Genomic DNA, 19,013 nt, shown 5'->3' on the forward strand with positions numbered 1-19,013 from the left:
AAGGAATAACACTCAAATGTATATAAGAAATATTCAAGTTAATAAAAAAAAAAAAAAAAAAAGAATGGTCCTATGATAGGGTGAAGATTAGAAATGTTAACGAACACTTGAAATATGACTTAGGAAAAAGGATCTAAATGATAAAGTACCATTTTTTTCTAAAGGTTGAAAGCAATCACATAGGCATGAATCAGCCAACCTATCAATCATTCTTATGTGATGGAGTTCTGATAAAAATGGTGAATCCAGGACTCACATGAGTATCCCATTGGAGCATCAATGCCTGCAGGGTTTCAGAGGCAGGTAGCAAAATCTGCTGTCTGTGCTTCTGTTTGCTCTACCTCATGAAATTTCTTTCTCTTGCAAATCCTAATCAAAGTGCTTTCCACATAATGCATAATGTCTGTGATTATTTTAATCAAGATCTGGTGGTGTTTCCAGTGAAAAGTTTTGGGAAGACCTTGTACCTGCAAATGGTGGCAGGTGTGACCAAGAGCTCATGGTCTTTTATTATGTTTCTTTCAGATGGCTTAAATATTTTCAGGATCATAACAGGACAAATAATCTTTGAGTTTTCTTTTTCAAATCAATCACTTATCATCAAAGGGACTATATCGACAGACAATCACTGTAATTTCAAAAACTACATAGTGCAATGTGTTGCAGTAGACAGAGGGGACAAATATCCAATTTGAGAGTAAAATGATGGTTAGCAGGGGCTGAGGAGAGAGACAAAGGGATAAGGAAGCAGATTCATTATTCATTGGCACTCACAGTTTCAGAGGTGTCAGTCAATGGCTACCACCACTGTGGACCTGTGGCAAGGTAGGACCTTGTGCCAGGAACATAATGTTAGTGGATCAACATAGTTTCTGTATGGTAGGTAGGAAGCAGAGAACAGCAAGAGGGACCAGAGTCTTAATATCTCCTTCAAGGGCACACCCAAATTTTCTTTCTTATTCGAGGCTCTGTCAAAAAAAAAATCCACTGCCTCCTAGCAGTATCTTAGGTTGAAGACATATTTTATCAAATGAATGGCCCTTGGGGACATTTCAGATCTCATCTGTAACAATAGATTAAGACTGAAGAGCTTATCAGACAAATATTGATTGCATTATGAAATAATAAAATAAAATAAAACAGAATGAAAACATAAACCATGAGCATGTAAGACAGAGAAAAAATACTTGAAAAACATGGATTTGGTATTTTATACAAGGAAACAGAAAGGTGAAATAAAATAGTACTCTAACAAGCAAAGTGCTACAAGAAATAGTTGTAGTAATATATTTATGATCGTAAGTAAAAAGTGAATTCATTGCAGAAAAATGGAACCTTTAAAAACAATAAATTACATTGATCTGAATTCAGTTCCCACCACCTATGTTAAGCAGCTCATATCTACTTATACTACCAGCCCTAAGGAACTCAACACCCTTGTCTTGCCTCTCTGAGCACTTACACACACACACACACACACACACACACACACACACACACACACACACACCTTCTTTTAAAAACCGTAAATCTTTAAAAAATTTTGTAAACAAATTAATACGGACCAAACCTTGTAAATATCAAGGGAATGTGTGGTATTATTTTCTTTTTAACATTATACATGTTAGCTTATTTATTCTTCTTAGTTCTCCTTAATTAAAGCTCCCAATTAAAAAAAAAAAAGATCTTGAACATCTCTCAAAGTCCCATATATTGATGTCTTGGTCTTCAGCCTGTGAAGAGTAATGAAGTGTCACAGGATTTCCATTGCTGTGAAGAGACATCATGACCTAGACAACTTCTATAAGGAACAACATTTAATTTGGATTGGCTTACAGGTTCAGCATCAGTTCAGTATCATCATGGTGGATGCATGGCCCCATCCAGGCAGGCATGGTGCTAGAGGAGCTGAGAGTTCTACATCTTCATCTGAAGGCAGCCAAGAGACGTCTCTCTTCAGGGAACTAGGACCAGGGTCTGTTCTCTCATAGGTGGAGCCTGAGCGTATGAGGAGCCAGCCAAAGCCCAATACCACAGTGACGCACTTTCTTCAGCAAGGACAAACCTCCTAGTAGTGTCACTCCTTGTGGACCAATCATATTTAAATCACCACAGAAGCCTTTGGGAGATATGGCAAAGGGGACTTTCTTATCATCATTTATGTGATTTATTCACCCTGTTTTTCCAAAGCACAGCCTTTAGTTATTTAGAAATATCCAGGATAGTCTTGATTTAAGAGACCATGGGGATTTCAAATAGCGGAAATTAATAATGGCATTATCATAAATTGAACTCTCAGTGGACTCAGCACGGTGATGTAGCACCATGGGAGGGACCGAGGACAGTGCGGTCCATCGACTGGCTGCCCCGATCTTGTGCTGCTCTCTGGAGCAAGTTCAAGCTTTGTATTCATTTCCATTTCAACAAATGATGGCGGAAGCTTCTAACGTGGCAGCCGTGACTGGATAGCAGATGCCAGCAGCAGCTCATGCCCAGGACCTGTACCAGAGGCTCCAAAGAGGAGAAGGAAAACCAGGGCAGCAGAGCCCCAGGACCCATTGGAGCCCAAAAAACCTGCTGCATCAAAGAAGTCCAACAGGTCGACAGAATTAAAAGAAAAGCAAGAGAAAATCACAGACGCTTTTAAAGTGAAAAAGAAAGTGGACCGTTTCAACAGTGTCTCTGAAGCTGAGCTTCTCACCAAGACTCTTCCTGACATTTTGACCTTCAATCTGTATATTGTGATCATTGGCATTAACCGAGGAGTAATACAAAGAGCATCATTACTCTGGGTAAAGAGATCACTTCTGGAAGTGTCTGTTCCTGTCTGGGCTGAGTGAGGTGCAGTTGAACCACACGGATGACTGACCACACCTTACCCGGGAAATATGGCATCGGGAAACATGGTAGAACGGATGATGCCAGGCAGCAAGTGTCTGTCTAGTAAAGAATTTCGGGAAGGAGGGCGTATCCTAGTGCAAAAACTGCAGAAATATCAGCCAGGAAGAGTGGTGTTTAATGGGAAAGGTATTTATGAAACTTTCAGTAAAGAAGTTTTTGGAGTAAAGGTTAAGAGCTTGGAATTTGTTCTTCAACCCCACAGGATCCCAGACATAGAAACCCGTGCCATGTCATGTCGTCTTCCAGTGCCAGACGCACTCAGCTTCCTCGAGCCCAGGACAAAGTTCATGACTACATTAAGCTGAAGGACTGAAGAGATCAGGTGGAGGGCATTGAACACAACACAGACGTTCAGGAAGTGCAAAATACTTTTGACCGACAGCTTGCGCAAGAGGAGGGAAAGAAGATGGCTGTTAAGGAAGAAAATTATGACCCAGGCTATGAGGCAGCATATGTCAGTGCCTATGTTGAAAATTGGTGTAATGGTTAACCTTGTGGCTTTGCTTCAAATGGGCTAACAGTCAACAGAGCAGAGCCGAGAGGAGAATCAGCTCCCGGCGACGTTCCGAATGGGCAGTGGATGGTGTAGTCGTTTGCAGAGCAGATCCCTTCTTTTAATAATCACGGAACACAAGAGCAGAAAGAAGGAAGCCATGCTTAGCAAAGATGCCTCTCAGCTCTGGCTCAGTGCTGCAGTTTTAATGGTTGTCAGGACATAGAGCCTCAGTGTGCTAACTGAGGGGTTTTTGTATTAATAGTACTTTACGCTAGTGGTGTAATTATATATGGAGAAGTGGCATAGTAGAGTCAACTGTATGAATCTGTGTAGTTAGGAAAGAAAAAATGGGGTGTTTTGTACTTGAGTTTTGTATTTGAATTACTCATCATTCCAGATTTTATATACTTTATTTCGTTTATGAAGAAACTGGTTTTCTTTGTGGAGTCGTTTCAATCTGTAATTTGTAAAAAGCAAACGGTCTGAATATTTATAGGTGACCCTTCACTGTGCATACCTTTATATGCCCTTATCCCTTTAAATGCCTAAGAAGGGCGTGCTAGAATCAAGCTGGTAAAAATGCAGATGAAGCAGTCTCCATGTTTGAAGCTGGCTAACCCTGTGTGGAATCAAAGCTGGAGGTGAACTCAGAACCCTATAGCAGATGTTTGGTAATAGAAACACAGTATGGCCATACCTGATGGGGCTTGAGTCCTGTCACTGGCCTCTGTGTCTTTGTGTGTTCATCCTCACAGAGGCAGACACTTCTGCAGGGGTGGTAGGCTCCTGAGAACGCAGTGCACTTGTACAGTCTGCCACTCATCCGTTTTACTGAATTCCCAGTCAGTGTTCATCACTGTTCTGATTTTCTCCTTGACTTGGAAAGTCATAAGAAATGAACTTTCCAGTGAGCGATGTGATGCTGCAGATGTCTGATGGTCCTGTTTGAACTGGTGCTGTGTAACTGGGATGTACTAATCCAGAACGTTTCTTACTAGGTAAAGCTAATCATTAATGGATAATTTAAAAATTATTGTCACTGCTGTTAATCACTGTGGATTAAGTGAGTCTCATGAAAAACTTAATTGGAATTTGTGCCTTTGTAGTTGCTAATGCATTTTCCATGGGGCTACTAATAGCCCACCAGGGCTGGTGGATATTAAACGTGGTTATTCAGAAATACCTACTGCACACTCCTGACCACTCACAAGCACTCTGACTTGATACATACTCCTGGAGCATGCTGGTTTTGCAGTATGAAATGTCCAAAAGGGTTTTGTATTTCACAGAGGTAACATAGCCTGCTCCATGAATAATAAGAGAAGTAGTTTCTTGGTAGAAATTCTAACATGCCTTTAGCTGTGGCGGTGATGGACTTTATTTTTCCTTCTGTCTGGGTCAGGCTGTGTACAAGTCACGTTGATTTAAAGGGTACACTGCACTGCTGTTTACATGGGCATTTTATGTCGGTGCTCGGAAGTGCCTTTTTCCATCAGGGATTAGGATCAATTGAATTATTTTTTTTCCACGGGACTGTGAAAAGCATGTATCATTGCCTGGGTATGTAACTATTGTAGCTTTGCCATGGAGAAATACCTTTAAATTATGACTGGGGAGTGGATGTGAGCACCCTCCGAGTATTGCCCTGGTGCTTTTCCTTGAACATGGTGAGTAGTGAGTTCCAGTGCACCCTATACATTAGAAGGTAGGGTTTGTTTTCATTAAATATCACCGAGATTTTAAACATGAAAAAAGTAAAAAAAAAAATTGTGCTTTCTTCTTGTGTCAAAATTATTAGAGGAGTTCAGTTCTCTAGAATTACATTTCTTACATCCTAAATAAACCTACATATTTGACAGTAAAAATATTCAAACTGAAGTGTGGGAACATTTTTTAAAGTTTGAATCCCATCTCACATATTTTCATGCTCCATTAATTTGAGCTATATTAATCGGTAATCTTAAAGAACAACAGATTGCACACTGTGGAGAAATAGCCTGAACCGTCGAAGTTTACGACAAATGGCAGGGTGCTAATCACCCTGCTAATCCAGCTGGGCAGTGCAGCCAGGTGGGAAAGAAAAGTTACAGACGCATACTATAACTCTTCACTGCCTTGAGTTCACTCCATTGAAAAATAAGCATTAGGCTATGGGCTCTTTAATATTGACCATCTAAGCATTACAGGAAAGGCATTCAGACGTTCATGAATAATCAGGCAGATAATAGAGCCTAAGGTTAACATAAAGAGGGGCAAGGAAAGGACACTGATTTCATCTTATCCTTGTAACTAACCTTGCGGCTTGTGTACGCGCGCGCGCGTGTGTGTGTGTGTGTGTGTGTGTGTGTGTGTGTGTGTGTGTGTGTGTGTGTGAAGCAAATTGGTTAATCACTTTGATAAAAAAAAAGAAGGTTGAAAAGCAAGAGATGATCGAGATGTTACGTTTTTTGTAAGAAGGTGTCTGTCCTATTATTTCATCTACATTAAAAGAAGAAAATGAGAAGGGATATTGCAATAAAGTAATCTGTCTCAAAACAGATAGAAATAGCAGAGTTATTGGCCATGATGGATTCGGAGCCACCGATATTGAATCGTCAGTCACTGAGTTGGCAAATAGTTTTACTGAAGTAACTTTGGAATTAGGAAGGAAATCAAGAATATTGGTAAAGAGTTTACCATGCAAACATAAGTTCCTTGATGAGTTTGATGCCCAGTGCCCATGCAAGACACCAGGCACAATGCTGTATCTGTGTAGCCACATGGCTGAAAAAGCAGAGAAAAGAGGATTGCTGAGACAGCATAGAAATACACACACACACACACACACACACACACACACACACACACATATGCAGGAATGCACACACATCTAGGAATTGTTACATACCTGTAATCTTAGCAATTGGAAAGTAGAAGTTGCCTCCAGCCTCATTGAACCAAGATTTAAAGAAAGCTCATGAGGCCATCCTGAGTAACATGAATCTCTGTCAGAACGTAACTGAATAACATTCATCTGAAAATGCCAGTCGAACAATGATAGAGAAATTGAAATAACAACTGGCGTTTAGACACATGAAGAAACACATAGATCTCGGTTGCTTCAAGTATACTAAGAGAGCTACATGCAGTTGCATTGTGACAATAAGAAACATTTTAATGATTCTCCTGGAACTCCTTTTATTGTTGAGGATAGTTTTAGCTATCTTGGGTTTTTTGTTATTCTAGATGAATTTGCAAATTGTTCTGTCTAACTCTCTGAAGAATTGGATTGGTATTTTGATGGGGATTGCATTGAATCTGTAGATCGCTTTTGGTAAAATGGCCATTTTTACTATATTAATCCTGCCAATCCATGAGCATGGGAGATCTTTCCATCTTCTGAGTAGGCAAATGGATGGAACTGGAAAATATCATCCTGAGTGAGGTAACCCAATCACAGGAAAACACACATGGTATGCACTCATTGATAAGTGGATATTAGCCCAAATGCTTGAATTACCCTAGATGCACAGAACACATGAAACTGAAGAAGGATTACCAAAATGCGGATGCTTCACTCCTTCTTTAAAAGGGGAACAAGAATAACCTTGGCAGGGAATAGGGAGGCAAAGTTTAGAACAGAGGCAGAAGGAACACCCATTCAGAGCCTGTCCCACATGTGGCCCATACATATACAGCCGCCAAACTAGATAAGATGGATGAAGCAAAGAAGTGCAGGCCAACAGGAACCAGATGTAGATCTCTCCTTGGAGACACAACCAGAATACAGCAAATACAGAGGCGAATGCCATCATTAAACCACTGAACTGAGAATGGGATCCCCGTTGAAGGAATCAGAGAAAGAACTGGAAGAGCTTGAAGAGGCTTGAGACACCATATGAGCAACAATGCCAAGCAGCCAGAGCTTCCAGGGACTAAGCCACTACCCATGGACTATACATGGACTGACCCTGGGCCCCAACCTCATAGGTAGCAATGAATAGCCTAGTGAGGGCACCAGTGGAAGGGGAAGCCCTGGGTCCTGCCAAGACTGAACCCCCAGTGAACGTGACTGTTGGGGGTAGGGCGGTAATGGGGGAGGGTGGAGAGGGGAACACCCATATAGAAGGGGAAGGCAGGGGTTAGGGTGTTTTTGGCCTGGAAACCAGGAAAGGGAATAACAATTGAAATATAAATAAGAAATACCCAAGTTAATAAAGATAAAAAAAAAAAAGAAAAAGAAACATTTTAAAGTCAGTGGCTAAGAATTTGGATTAAACACCAAAATAGTAAGTTACAAACGCGGTATTTTCATGTCCTTTTTTAAATTTTTTCTTGTTTTCCCTCGATAGTGGAATTTAAAACCATCCTTTATCTAAAATACTAAACCCATTCTTTTAGTGACACTCCCCTCCAGTTTGTTTTTGTATTAGTTTGCTGTGTTTTGTTTTATTTTGTTTTAGGGTTTTTGTGTTTTGTTTTATTAATTATTTTATTAATTTACCTTCCAAATGTTACCCACTTTCCTGGTCCTCCTCCCTTTTGTACATCATCACATTCCCATTCCCCTTTACGTCTGAGAGTGCGCTCACCCACCTACCCACTCCCTCCTCACACTGCTACCATCTCCTTTCCCTGGCACATCAAGTTTTTACAGAGTTAAGTGCATCCTTTCTCACTGAGGCCAGGCAAAGCTGTCCTCTGCTACATAAGTAGCAGGCCCACAGACTAACGCATGTACGTATGCTCTTTGGTTAGTGGTTTAGTCTATGGGACCTCCGAGGTGTCAGAGTTAGTTGATACTATTTTCCTCCTACGGGGTTACAATTCCCTTTAGCTCCTTCAGTCCTTCCCCCTAACTCTTTCATAGAGGTCCCCAACCTCAATCCAATGGTTAGCTGTTAGTATCAACATCTGTCTCAGTTAGCTGCTGGGTAGAGTCTCTCAGAGCTCAGCCATGCTAGGCTCCTGTCTGCAAGGACAACATGGTACTAGTAATAGTGTCTGGGGTTGGTGCCTGTGCATGGGATCGAACCCAAGGTAGGGTGGTCTCTGGATGGCCTCTCCTTCAATCTTTGCTCCATTTTGTCCCTGCATTTCCTTTAGACAGGAACAATTATGGGTCAAATTTTTAAAGATGGTCAAGCGACCGCATGCCTAAAATGGGGGCTATGTCTATCTACTGGAGGTGGTATCTTTAGATTCCATCTGTCAACTGTTAAATATTTTGGCTAAGGTCATCCCCAGTGGGTCCTGTGAGCCTCTCACATCTCTGGTGTCTGGGCCCTTCTGAACGTTCCCCCGGCTCCCTATTCCCAACTGCTGCATATTTCTATTCATTCTCCTGGCCCTCCAGGCTTCTCTCCTGTCTCCTCCCATACCTGATCCTGCCCCCCCCCATTTCCCTCCTCCCTCCCCTCTCCAACTCAGGTCACTCCATCCCTCTGCCTTTGGGGATAATTTTATTCCCCCTTCTAAGTGGAACTGAAGTATCTACACTGGGGCCTTTCTTCTTGCTTTCAGTTTTAATAATACAAACCACATGGAAATGCTGTTTAATACAGAGTATCTGATAACATCTCCTCCTGACCGGCATTACCTGATGTCTGGTTCAAAAATCTTCAACTCTTCTTGTACCAAATGCGACATCTTTCATACAGTTCAAACTTCTTTATCCAATTCCCTCTAGGAGATCTTACCCTCAGTGTATCTCCCTGACCCCTCTCTCTTAACTTGATTTTTTTTCTTTCTCACTGCAGTTTTTTTCTGAGGACCCTGTCACCATCTTTACTTCTCAGATCCAAGAGATATATTTCTTCTGTATACATTGCTCCTCCACAGTTTTTTACAGTCTTCTGTCAACTTTTGAGTCTCTAAACTAAAAGCTAATTTTGATTTGCACTATTACCACACAAGTCTTATGAGAAGTGCAAATAAATTATCCTTTTGTTATTATTTTATTTTTTATTGTATTTATATATAATATTACTTGCACTTATTGGATTTTTTAATTTACATTTTAAATGTTATCCTGTTTCCCAGTTTCCCCTCCAGAAACCCTCTATCCTATCTCCCCCATCTATGAGGGTGCTCCCTCACCCACCCACCCACTCCATTCTACCTTCCCACCCTGACATTCCCTTACACTGGGGCATTGAGCCTTGACAGGACAAAGGTCTTCTCTTCCTATTGATTCCTGACAATGCCACCCTCTTCTACATATGTGGATGGAGTCAGAGGTGTGCTTTGGGGATGGTAGTTTAGTCTCTGGGACTCTGGGGTGTCTGGATGTTTGATATTGTTGTTCTTCTTACGGGGTTGCAAACCCCCTCAGTTACTTCATTGATTTCTCTAACTCCTCCATTGGGGAAGGTGTTCTCAGGTCAATGGCTGGCTGCATGCATTCACCTCTGTATTTTTCAGGCTCTGGCAGAGTCTCTCAGGCTCAGCATGCAGGAGAATGCAAATTGATCCTTTCTTATCTCCTTGTACAAAGATAAGGTACAAGTGAATCTTAGACCTCTCCATAAAACCAGACACACCTAAACTAATAGAGAAAGTGCAGAAGAGCTTCAAACACTTGGGTACAGGGGAAAAGTTCCTGAACAGAACACCAGTGGCTTATGCTCTAAGATCAAGAATCAGCAAATGGGACCTCACAAAATTGCAAAGCTTCTTCAAGGCAAAGGACACTGTCATTAGGACAAAACAGCAACCAACAGATTGGGAAAAGATCTTTACCAATCCTACATCCGTTAGAGGGCTAATATCCAATATATACAAAGAATTCAAGAAGTTAAACTCCAGAGAATCAAATAACCCATTTTGAAAATGGACTACAGAGCTAAACAAAGAATTCTTAACTGAGGAATATCAAATGGCCAAGAAGCACCAAAACAAATGTTCAACATCCTTAGTCATCAGTGAAATGAAAATCAAAACAACCCTGAGATTCCACCTCACACAGTCAGAATGGCTAAGATAAAAAACTCAGGTGACAACAGATGCTGGAGAGGATGTGGAGAAAGAGGAACACTCCTCCATTGTTGTTGGGATTGCAAGCTGGTACAACCACTCTGGAAATCAGTCTGGAGGATCCTCAGAAAATTGGACATAGTACTACTTAAGGATCCAGCTATACCACTCCTGGGCATATTCCAAAAAGATCCTCCAACATATAACAAAGGCACATGCTCCATTATGTTCATAGTAGCCTTATTTATAATAGCCAGAAGCTGGAAAGAACCCAGATGCCCTTCAACGTAGGGATGGATTCAGAAAATGTGGTACATGTACACAACGGAGTACTACTCAGCTATCAAAAACAATGACTTCATGAAATTTATAGGCAAATGGATGGAACTAGAGTGAGGTAACCCAATCACAAAAGAACACACATGGCATGCACTCACTGATAAGTGGCTATAAGCCCAAAAGCTCAGAATACCCAAGATACAATTCACAAACCACAAGAAGCTCAGGAAGAAGGATGACCAAGGTGTGGACGCTAAGAACTTCTTAGAAGAGGGAACAAAAATATTCATAGGAGAAAATATGGAGACAATGGGTGGAGCAGAGACTAAAAAAAGGCCATCCAGAGAGTGCCCCACCTAGGGGATTCATCCCATATACAGATACCTAATACAGACAATATTGCTAATGCCAAGAAGTGCATGCTAACAAGTGCCTGATATAAATTATCCTTTATGTAATGTTTAATGAAACTCATTTGCCTTGTGAGTTAATGAGATCTTTGTGTAAATTTCATTCTCTTCTAAATGTAGTGATTCTTACAAAGCTTTACAGATTCTAGTCCTGAGTAGTAGAACCTGAGATAAAAGGAGAAAGACCCATTTAATGTAAGGTAAATAACTGATAAATAGAGAATATGAATAGGGAAGTCATAGATGAAGGTCATCCAGACACACATCTTGTCTAAAGCAATTGGGAGCGTCTGTCATTTAGATGTGTGCATTGCTTAAGTCATTGATAGTCAATATACCCATTAATCACTCCTTACATATACATTGAAGCCCCCCTGTGAAAGATCATGATCCTTATGATATTGTATCAATGCTAATATTAATGTCATGTTTTGATATTCCTGTTGATTCCAATTGAGCCCAACATAGATGTTTTATGAAACATATGGTTGTTAAATTATATGTTAAATTATTTTTTCATTGCTTCACAAGATGTGTTTTGGGGACAAAAAATAATTTGAGAAAAATATGATAAGGTCTTTTTTTTTTTTTTTAATTCTTTTTTTCGGAGCTGGGGACCGAACCCAGGGTCTTGCGCTTCCTAGGCAAGCACTCTACCACTGAGCCAAATCCCCAACCCCATATGATAAGGTCTTAATCTTCGATGTCTAGGTTTGTTTCCTTCAATATCATTAATCAATCTCTACTGGAATAACATGTTTAGATGACCTCATTTTTAGTTTTTGCATGCACAAATTAAATTAGATAGAATTTAACAAGACTTCTCATGCCCTTTCAAAATTAAAATGCCACCAATTTGATTGTTTTTTAATTTGTCAGCATTTAACATCTAGAATTGTTTATTTTAATATTGTTCTTCCTAGTAGTTAATTTACATTTCTATTTATTCCCACTTTTTTGCTTCATATAATAATCTAGGTTAAAGTTTCCAAATAAAGAAATATAAAACAATCTCCTCAGATTTCTTTGCAAATATCTGATTAGAAGCTCACCAGATAACATAATTATAAATTGTTTAAGTGGTTAATATAAGTAAATTAATTCCAGAAAATTATAACTGCTTTCATAAAATTGCATTAAAATCTATAACTGAATTCATTTGTTAAGCAATTATTTATATTGCTATCTATTATGAAAAAATAAGTAAGACTATATTAGATTAAATTAATAAACTTGGAGTTATCCCTGATTTAGAGAGTAAATGCGAATGCTACTGAAATATGAAAATCAGAATTTTATCCCCAGATCCCACATAAATGTCGAAGGAAAGAAATAAGTCTGTGAAGTTGGCCTCTGGCTTCTGCTTCCCCTACACATCCTACACATACACAAAACAATAAACAATAACAGACATTTCAGGAAAAGAAATGTAAACTCCATAGGATATAATTGTCTTATTCTGAACCTTACCAAAAAGAAACAAAACATAGAGAATCATTAAAAATTAATGGGAACACTTAAGACATGTTACAGCTTGTCAAAGTGAAAACCACATTGCACAAAACAAAAAAGGTCTGCAGGAGTTTAACTAAGCCTATAGACATTGGGAAAACACCAGAATACAGTGTGAATGGGTTATGAATGGAGGTAGTAGAGACATTGCAGGATGACATGTGTTTGCTAACTGGCTCTCCTCAAAGAGAATCATATTAACTCTCTCCCTGACAGAAGGTTACTTCTCATCTTGAAACAAGATGTACTTCAAAGTTTAACTACAGACATAGGCAGGGTCTCAAGTCTTTGGGATATGTCTGTCAGGGATAAAACTTCAGAGAAAAATGTCAAAAGTGACTATCTGGAAGAGTCACACTAAGTATCTATAAAGAGGATTTTCTAACAAGCGGGCTGTGTCTTATTTCTGCTACTGTGGCAAAATATACTTCTTGAAAGCAACTCAAGTGAGGAAGACTTACTTTAGCTCAGGAGTCCAGGTTACAGTCTGTCCAAGCAGAGAAGGCAACACCATAGACTTGAAGCAGGTAGTCATGTCTGAGTCACACTCAGAACAAGAAGGAAGAAAGAAATGCACACACACTCTGCTCACGTTACCTACTTTTGTAAAGTTCAGGACCCAAACCCACAGAATAATGCTGTCTGCAATGGACATAGTATCTCACATTAGTTAAAGATGTCGAGAAAACCCTGCACAGATGTGCGAAGAGACCAAATGGATTTAGAAAATTTCATACTGATACTCTCAATCCAGGTGACTGTAGATTGTATTAAGTTGACAAAACAAACCATCATAGGAGAGAAGAGCCTGTCGCTCTGAAACCAAGTGACTTTCTGAGGAGCAAAGGTGAAGTGAAGGTTGGGATGAAGTCTAATGCTGGAATGGGCTAAAGGAAATGAAGCTTTTCTTTATCGAGACCTGAAATTGAGAAAACTTGGGGAAGGGCCCATTTTGTCAATATGAAGACGGTATAATGAAATGTTTCATTGCTGAAGACAAAGTGATAAAATGGATATAGAAAACACAATTTTATCAGTGGCTGAAGCTGTTGCACAGGCCAACATGACTGTTTACTACTCTAAAGGCAGTAGGACCTGGGACAATGGAACCTAAAAATGGGACAGACTAAAGTCTCATGCAACAGTCAGAGCATCAGACAGTTTACACCATGGGAAAACCTGAGTAAAGGTCTCATAAGTTCAAGGTCTATACAATCACAGAGTCAAGCTGCATGTGAAGAAATATGTTTTTCCATAGAGGCATATGAACAAATGAGAATAGCCAGTTGTATGAATAATCTAAAGCATGCACACTCCTATCCACTACCCTTGACAGGAGCACAGAAGCTCACTCCAAAAGTCATCCCATGCTTTTAAAGAAGCAGAGGCCACAAGATTCTTATCTTGGTTTCTTGGAGTTTTCTTACAAAGATGCAGAATTCCCGCACAGGACTCCATACTTGGACTGTGTTCAAACAGATGATGTTTAATAAATGCCGAAGGCAAGATTCCTGAAGCATATACACAGGAGCATGTTATCCTCTGAGAGACTGCACACAGCAGCTGACTCAAATAGAAACAGACACATACCCATATCCAAACAGTAGATGGAACTTGGGATTCTTAGGATGAAGGATTGTCGGCCCCAAAGTGGATGAGAACTCCACAGGAAGACAAACAGAGTCAACTAACCTGGATCCTCAGGGCTTTCAGAGTCTGAACCACCAACCAAAGAACATACACAGGCTGGACCTAGGCCTCATGCACATATGTAGCAGATGAGCAGCTTGGTCTTCATGTGGGTCCCTAACAACTGGCCTCTGTAGGAGAGGGAGCAGCAAGTCTCACAGAGACTTGAAGTGCCAACGTAGGGTTGAGGATGCCCAGGGGTGCCCTACCTGTTCAGAGGTGAAAGGGAGGGAGAAAATGCAGAAGGCAGACAACATTTTGAAGTTAGATAAAACCAGATAAAATTTAGAGGATGAATATTCATGGCTGCATTATAATTATCAATAAAATGAATACCTTTGTACACAGTGTAATAATAACAGGAAGCTACCTTTGGAGTGCTATAGTAATGAAAAAACCCAACTCTTTAGAATAACCACTAACTTCAGCTGAATGAACAATATCAACCTTGAAACCTATTTCCCTTCAGAAATTCATTTTTTCTTAATATTCACATCAGATATTTTCTTTCAAGCCCATCAGGATGGAAAAAACTGATTGCGAATAATCAACTATATAGTGCTCATTAATATATTTTTACCAACATAATATCTTTCCCTTTCACTAAAATGTTTGCTGACATGGGATAAGTGGGTAACATCTTACTTATATGATACAATGCTATAGTAAAAACCAGTCACTCATTCCTCTGATGAAAATGTGCACTGGTTAAGGTTTCATTCTGAAAGCATAGCTAGGTATCATACAATCTCTACGAAACCACTGGACCCATGAACAAGCCACTTTCCCTGGAACATACTAAATTCATCATTTAAACCATGGTGAAGGCAATATGTACTGAATAATTTCTCTTAAATTGGTTTCATCCTGAGGTCAGAGTCCCATCCCCCCATCAGGATGATCTTTAACAATGCTGCTAAAACATATCCCAAAGCAAATTTCTTCTTTGTTTCTCATTTCTCCACTCCTCCACAATAAGCACAGCACCATCATGCAAATTGTTGCCTGCGTCTGTTACTAAGAAATCCCTCTCTACAATAGTTCATTCCAGAATATTCCTAAAGATACCTGCTCTGCAATATTTTAGATCTCCCTCAAACATGCTGATAGCAAGTGTCCCTTAGATGCTGTTGAGAGAAATACTGAAAAGTCTTGACTTCTGGTAATGTCACCATTGGCAAGGCTTCAACTAATGATGAACTGGACTAGATGGAAAGAAAGACACTGTTTAGAGTAATAGTTCAGAATCTAGGAGACTATGAGAAGGTATTCTATATAAAACAGGCAAAATTCCTTGGCTATCATGACTCTTAATACCCTTTAAGAAGCAAAGGCCAACCTGAATGTTTACTAGTAGAAGGCAACATGTGAGATGAGGAGACCAGATCTCTAAGCTGTGGCTGAGGTCTCAACTTGAGCTCTGTAAAGAGGAGAGACCCACAGGTTGGATTCACAGTCACAGCAACAGCACAATGCCAAGCTCAAGGCTCTCATTGATAAGAGGTGTACCTCAGAGAATTTTGGCTTACTGAGTAAGAAAACCATACCTCTCAAATCCATGAAATGCTATTGGCCTGGAGCAAAACTTGCCCATTTGATCCTGCTAGAAGGAACGCCCTCCTTCTGTAAAGATGGTAGAGTAATTCAATGATGCAAACTAGTTCTGTAGCACTTATTTTCACTTGCCACCCAAGGAACAACAGCAGGTTACACTAAGATAGCAAAGGAAGAAAGATATTGACCTACTAGTTGTACAATGCAGAATATTGGTAAAGATCATAAAAGACTACCAATCAAGCATGCCAGATCCAAGAGTCTTTCACTTTATATCAGTCAGGGGTTCTATAAAGAAACATGTTGAAGTTTTGTCTTTTACTCTCTATTGAAATTCTAAGTGTGGCCCCCAAGACCTGGGGTCTGCATGTAGCCTCTATGGCTCTGCCTCAAGTTATTTCTCATTAGTAAATAAAGATGCCAACAACCAGTAGCTGGGCAGAAGAGACATAAGTAGGGTTTTAATATTTAGGGCTTTGGGTCAAGAAGAAGGATGAAGGAAAAAGGAATAAACACCATGGGTTAAGTGAGCCATAAAAACATGGCCCTGAGAGCTGACCTATTGTAGTTAAGAGCAGCCCAGGTGGAACATAGTAAATAATAAATAATAACTTGGGGATATTGATAGGAAAGTAGATTCTGAAGGGAGGGCAGTGGTCCAGCTATTGTGCTGTTTGAGGTCTATAGTAAATATAAAGGTTGTATATGCCTTTCATCCAAGAACTTAAATGCTCTAAGGTGGAGTAGAAACCTCGGACTGAGATTAAAATTATCTATAACAGAAATGGGACACACACACACACACACACACACACACACACACACACACACACACACAGTTATATTAGATTGGATTGCATGAAATAGACTTGATAATCCAACAAAGGTCATCATGAAGAAATGCTGATGAAGCAGAGGACCAGTTAGCTCCTCTGTGAGTGAAGCTACCTGCTGCTGTAGTCCTAGTCTGGTGCTCAAGGCCTGGAGTGTTTCTAAACATCTGCTATTACTCTTCAGTCCAAACTGAAAGTCTGAGGAAGCTGAGCTCTGACAGAAGGAAGTAGGAACAACAGGGGCATTAGCACAGATACACTCATAATCAAGAGGCTTGGCTGGCTGGCGGTGTTACTTTGCCCTGAGACTTCTTTGTACCATGGTCATCCCTGGAAGGTGTCCATTCTAGGGGACAGTCTTCCTGACTATATCCTCTCTGGTAATATTCTAACACAGCAGCCCGTAAGCATTTTTTACACTCTAGATCCATTCAAATTGACAAGATTAACTACCATATAATTAATGGTAAATGTAAAGAAATTAAAATGCATTTGCTTGCTTTTTATAAACTTTAATTGATATAAAAAAGTAAAAGTTGTACATATAAATGGGACCCCATCTATTGCTGGATACATTTATATGGTCTATAATGTTTAGTTCAAAATAAATGTATTTATCTCCTCAGATATTCATCATTTTTCTCTAGTAAATGTTTAAAGGTCCTATTTTTCACCTTTCAAAGTATATTTCTAGTACATGAAAAGGGAAATCTTTACAACTCTGTTCATAATAACTATTTATTAAAAGCACAATATATGAACTATGCTGACCAACCTTAAACTAAATAGCCCAGAGGTGTGGTGAATTTAACAATAGTCTTCAAATAAAGTTTGCTACTCCCAGATTGCTATGCAAACCTGTTTACACAGGTGACATAACAAACTAACGATGAGATAATTTTAAGTAGAGTTATCAAAACTGTACATAGATACATCAGGTTTGAACTTCTCTCTAATCACTTTAATTAATTTCCTATATTAATCATTTCCATGCAGAAATTCTGACATGATTGAAGGAGTTGAATCATAAAAATATATAGCCACTAAAACATCAAAGATAGGTCTCCATGGCCTTAGGTAAGACTGTTAGAAACACCCCATTTGCCCTTGGAAATAATAGTAATCAACAGGATTTCAGTGACTGATCTTTGTCATGTGTTGCCACTTTCCTCATTTGTAAAGCAGTACAGAGAATATTCTACCCATGGAGTCACATTTGCCTGCCGAACTCACACCTCAATGTGTCTACATATAAACATCCAGCTGTTTCCAAGAGTTGTAGGGTAAGGCCACAAGTTCTGACATCTCACCAATTTCTGCATAGCCAACTTCTTTCCTAACACCTCTGGTCCGTCACACTGATCTCATGTCACCTGGCCTGACAGTCCAAGAAAAAGAAAATCAACTATAACAGCGGTATCAGTTTGTCTGCCTCTTCTTCATGGTTTTCAATGCTACCTTTGCCAATCAAATTCACATTTACCTTGTTCCCTGTTCTAGTAAAGATCCATATGCACAACTGTTTTGTTCCAATATTTGACTTATTCTTGATCCAAAAATCTATTTTCATGCACTCACTGACTTCTACCATGTAAACTCCATTCCAACAAACAAACTGTGAAAGAAGTAGTAGTTTGAAGACAGGAGAGATATAAAACAAGTCTTTCTCTGTCACTAAGCTCCTGCTGTTAGAAATGTGACATTTTACTATGCACTTAAGTGTTGAGAATAGTGACACCCAGAAAACCACTGTTAAAATGCTACATTATCAGACACACACACACGCACGCACGCACGCACGCACGCACGCACGCATACACAAAGAAACACGCATACAAACACACACAGAGATGAACATGTACATCTATGATTTAGGCTCCTTTCAGTTCTTCTAGCTAATATTCAGAAATTTCATAGCCTTTGCTATTTCCTGAATGACTAGAAAAACACATAAACAATTTGGTATATTTTATTTCCCAGTACAGCTTAAGAATTATTTTAAATCGTTTTAAAACTGTAAAGGATAAAGACATTGCCCTGATACAAATCCAGGTGCTTTGGGTCTCAATAAAGTAAAATCTCTTTGTGCAACATTCTTCCATTCTTAGTCTAGCTCTTTTCACTGGAGAGCAGGTCACATAAATAGAATTTGTCTTTCCAGTAGCTGTTTACAATAGCAGGATACACTCTGGTCTTCCTTCACCTTTCTGTTTTTAAGCTGAGCAGACACCAATATTCTGAACCTCCCTGAGAGCTTGTAGACAACAAGAAGGCCCCCATTCCTGAAGGTATCCTGTCCTACTCTAAAGGGAATGGAAGCTGACCAAGGAAGTTTAAATGATCTGAACAGGCAGGCACTAAGGAACATCTCCATTCGGTCTGCTA

The 19,013-nt window shown here is 39.7% G+C and overlaps 1 pseudogene; it reads left to right on the plus strand.

Moving 5' to 3' along the window:
• Positions 1-2,388: 2,388 nt before the first annotated feature.
• Positions 2,389-3,562, plus strand: LOC116905689 (annotated as a pseudogene).
• The last annotated feature ends 15,451 nt before the right edge of the window (positions 3,563-19,013 follow it).

Source organism: Rattus rattus, chromosome 7 (assembly GCF_011064425.1).
Source record: "Rattus rattus isolate New Zealand chromosome 7, Rrattus_CSIRO_v1, whole genome shotgun sequence".
Taxonomy (NCBI): domain Eukaryota; kingdom Metazoa; phylum Chordata; class Mammalia; order Rodentia; family Muridae; genus Rattus; species Rattus rattus.